This window comes from Mus caroli, chromosome 11 (assembly GCF_900094665.2).
Source record: "Mus caroli chromosome 11, CAROLI_EIJ_v1.1, whole genome shotgun sequence".
NCBI lineage: Eukaryota > Metazoa > Chordata > Mammalia > Rodentia > Muridae > Mus > Mus caroli.
The window spans coordinates 46,837,733-46,842,387 of NC_034580.1; positions in this window are offsets into that span (position 1 = coordinate 46,837,733).

Consider the following 4,655-nt stretch of genomic DNA (forward strand, 5'->3'; position numbering starts at 1 on the left):
CATGGGTATAGAGCTCAGGTCTCTGCTGAAGCCTTAGGGTTTCATCATGACAAAGTCTGACTCTGTGCTAGACAATCCCAGTTCACAAATGTTAATGTATGTGTCTCTGTGTGGATGTTTGTATGAGTATGTGTGTGTGTGTCTGATTATGTATGTATGTATGTATATATGCATGTGTATATGTGTGTGTTCATGTATGTGTGCCTCTGTGTGTGTGTGTGTGTGTGTGTGTGTGTGTGTGTGTGTGCACGCGCACAGGACACACGGGACAGCATCGGGTACCTTATTTGATCATTCTCTAGCTTGAGATTGGCTCTCCCCCTGAACCTGTAGCTTATTCTTTTCAGTGATACCAACAGCTAGCAAGCCCCATAAGCCTCTCCCTCCTTCCCTCCCTCCCTCCCTCCCTCCCTCCCCGCCCCCCAGCCTCATAGCTCTGGGTTACGGGCACATGCAGTCACCCCAGTTTTTAATCTGGGTCCTGAGGATTCAAACTCAGGGCCTCATGTCTGTATGGCCAGTGCTCTTCCCATGGGGCTGTCACCCCAACCCCAGATGTTGCATTGTTTTTATCACACCCCCATACGATAGGTTTCCCATGGTTCCCAGTGTCTCCATGAAGAAACTGACAGAATCACATTAACTTGCCCAGTCTGGCCGTGAACTTGTGATTTTCCAACCTTAGCTTTCTGGGTAGTTGGAATATAATGGATTTTTTTTTTTCCTAAAGAAAAGTTAGAGCTCAGCAATGGTGACGTCTTTAGTCACCATTGATACTCAGGCAGGCAGGCAGGCAGGTCTCTGAGTCCAAAGCCAGCCAGCCTGGTTTACAAAAAAAGTTCCAGGACAGCCAGAGATATACAGGAAAATTTTGTCTCAAATCACAAAAAAGGAGGAGGAGGAGGAAGAGGAGGAGGAGGAGAACAATAACAACAAGAGTGAAAAAGAAAAAAAAAGAAAAATTTTACTTTCACCTTGTAGATACAATCAACAAAAATTATGAATACTCAAAAGTCTAGTTGTTCAAGTCTATTTTTTATTTTTCTTTCTTTTTAATTTTTGGGGTTTTTTTTGGGGGGGAAGGGTTGCTTATTGTCCAGGCTGGCCTTGAATTCAGAGATCCTCCTGCCTGTGGAGGTCAGCAGTCACCTGGAACTGTGGATGGTTCTGAGCTGCCCTGTGGATTCTGGGAATTGAAATCAGACCGCCTGGGTGAACAACGAGTGCTCTTAACTGCTGATCCATCTCTCTAGCCCTTCAACTTTTCTTTGAAGCATGGTCACACTCCAGCCCAGGTTGACCTGGAAAGCATGGTGCTTCTCTGGCTTCAGCCTCCAGAGAGCTGAACTCCACAAGTCCAGCCTTCCTTACCTAGCTCTGGGGTGATCCATCTGCCTTCTGGGTTTGGTTTGTGACTCCTTATCCTGGTCCTTTGAATGCTATCTTGGCTACAGGGGAGGGAGAGTTCTCCAAAGCAGCCTCACCGTGGATAAGAGAAGGAGTGAGAGGGGCTCCTGGAGAACATTGGCTCGGGAGGGAGACATCACCAAGGGCAGTAAACAACAGCTATTTCAGGTGACAGGCTCTGGGCTGTGGAACTGGAGAACATGTCTGCACATTCCACATTTACAGGGGTCTACAGAAGCTGCTCTGTAGTCTGTGTCACCTGAGGGGACAGCAGATAGGAGCCTTTCTGTCTGTTTTCCTTGACTTGACCTTCTCCAATGACCTCTTAATTTAGATCCAGGTTCTAGTCCCAGCCTTAGGAGGAGATGGGGCTGAGGTCAGCAGAGCCATCCCAGTACTGTGTGCAGAGGCTGACACAGACAGCCTAGGTTGTAGCAGGCTTGCAACTGTTCTCAGAACTCCCGATGGGTGTGAAAGAATGGGGGTGGGGGTGGGGGCAGCTGGAGAAGCAGGAGCCTGTTTGTATTTCAACTGGCGGCTGCCCATGAATCACCAATTTCATTTTGTGCTCTCAGCCTGCTAAGGCATCATTTCCACCCAGCCTCACATGGAGCTGGCGGCCAGAGCCTCTTAGTGGGGCTATAAATAGCAGATCATCAACTCACCTCTTCTGAGCTCATCGTAGGCTCCGTTTACTGTGCGTCTTCCAGCTGCCTGCATGTCACCTGTCACTCAGATTTCCCAGGTGAAGCTTGGCTGAGAGACTCGGGGGCATGCTCGGGGTGTGGGAGGCAGGGTTTGGGTTCAGGGTGACAGCAAGGGCAAAGTCAGACTTCTGAAGAGCTTGACATTTAAAACGTCATAATTATAATTCCAGGTCTGTGTGCTTCTCACCAATTACATGCAGCAGCAAGGGACTGTCATTTCTCTTCAAGTCCTAGAAATCAAAGGCAGAGGAGTCACCAAACTTACACCTAGGGAAAGCCGCACAGGCGGAGAACAAATGAAAGGGTTGGTGCTTTCTGCTTTCCTGAGGACTTGTCTCCTAGTGCTGAGCAACATAGACATGGATCTCTGGCTTCTGCCATGACACATTTCTCAGAATTAAGCCTAGCACTCCCATGTAGGATGCTCGATGGGTCAGGCACAGTGCCCAGCCTCCAGTGTGGCATTGCATGGTATCCTCGCAAAAGCCAGATGAAGCTAACAGCTTGGAGACTTTGCATTGTGCGGGGAGGAGTCTGCTGTTGGTACAGGTGACTCGCTCGCTCACACACAGACAAGCATTGCAATCCAGCTGCTGCACTGCAGAGTGTGAGCTGTGAGCCTCCACCCTCACTACCTCCTGGGGATGAGGACTGTGTGTAAGGAACTCCAGAGAGCCGAACTATAAGCTCCTTTCTCAGCTCTAGACACTCTTGACAATGAGTGGGAAAGGTGCCCACAGATTCCAGGTCCCCTTTGTTACCCTCCTCAATGTCTCTCCCCATCATCTTATCCCACATATGATTTTCTCCTACCTCCTCGCACAGGAAAGGCACCCGTCTTCCCTTCCAGAGTCAGTCCCTGTATTTGAAACGAGATGTTTCAAAAATGCAGATTTCTAGTCTCACCTCCAGACCACCTGTAAGAAAATCTCAAAGGTGTGCCAGGCAGATGTGGTGGTGTGCACCTTTAATGTCAGCACTCAGGAGGCACAGACAGAGCTCTATTAGTTAGGACTAACCTGGTCTACATAAGTTAGAGACCACAAAGCAAGTTCCAGGTCAGCCAAGGCAACATTGTGAGACCTTGTCTCAAATGAGTGTGTGTGTGTGTGTGTGTGTGTGTGTGTGTGTGTGTGTAAAGAGAAGAAAAAAAAACGATGAGAAAGAGAGGCTATAGGGTAGAAGCTAGAATCGAGATCCTTGTGTCTGTGTGTCTATGTGTCAGTGTGTGTGTGTGTGCATGTGCTGACATCAGGGGACACATTAGTGCATGCAGGTGCACATGCATGTGTATGTGTGGAGGTGTGTCATTCTTAGGAACCACCCACCTTGTGTTTTTGTGATAGGTTCTCTCTCTGGGTCCACTGGTTAGGCCAGGAGCCCCAGGGATCCTCTTAACTCCACCTCCCTATGCTTTATAAGCATCCACCAACCAACACACCTAGCTTTTCTCACATGAATATTAGAAATCAAGACTCCCCAGAGCTCCCCATGCTTGCTCTCAGCAAACACTTTGCCGGCTGAGCTATCTCTCCCCTGCCCCATGATCTGGATCTTTAAAAGCCCTGTGAACATCTGGTGGTGGTGGTGCATACCTTTAATCCTAGGTAGAAGCAGTTAGATCTCAAAGAGTTCAAGGCCAGTCTAGTCTACAGAGCAAGTTCCATGACAGCCAGAGTTCCATGAAACCCCGTCTCAGAAACAAAACAAAACAAAACAACAAAAAAATAGCCCTGTGAACTGTCTAGTCAGGGAGCCCCTTTATCTAATTGCCCCACCCAATCCAGCCTTGGCCATCTGAACCCTCTGGCCCAGCAGAACTTTCTTGAAGCACAGACTGCCTTGTCAAAAGCCTTGGGTCACTTGCTGCTGCCTGCAGGGAAGCTGAAGCCATTGTTGTAGCCTTGACATTGGCTTCGCTCGCTCTCCAGCAAGTGTCCTGAGCTGGGCTCTGCATGTTGGCCTCCTTTCCCAGTGACAGCACGCAGTGGTCCTCTCCCTCCTTTTCTTCTCTAGGCTCCAGGCTGCAGTAGACACCATGGCACACAAGACAACAGTGTTCCTAAAACTCTGAGCCCTCAGCACAAGGTGTAAGGAACCACTGATGAAGCGCCCTTGTGCTGAGCACAGCGTGCCTGGGATGATGGCATCACTGGGGAGCCTGAGGCAGGAAGACTTGGAATTCCAGGCCAGTATGGCCTACCTACATGTACAGAGAGTTCAAAGTCAGCCTAGCTGAAGAACAAGACCCCATCAAAAATAAGAAAAAAAAAAAGTTCTATATAATTCTAGAGTCAAGTGACCAAAGGGACTCCGGAGGCAGACAAGGCATGGGAGCAGGGACCTGGAAGGGACTCTACAGGACCTGGGCCTTTTCCTTACTCCCATTCCGAAGCTCTTCTCAAGGTTTCTGTTCCTCCTCTTCCCAGGTGGAAGCCGCTGTTGGGCTTTGTTGCTGTTGTCCAGAAGGCCGTGTGCTTTACTAATGCTGTCAGTAATGCCGTGAGTGTCTGCACGAGAGAGAGAGAGAGAGAGAGAGAG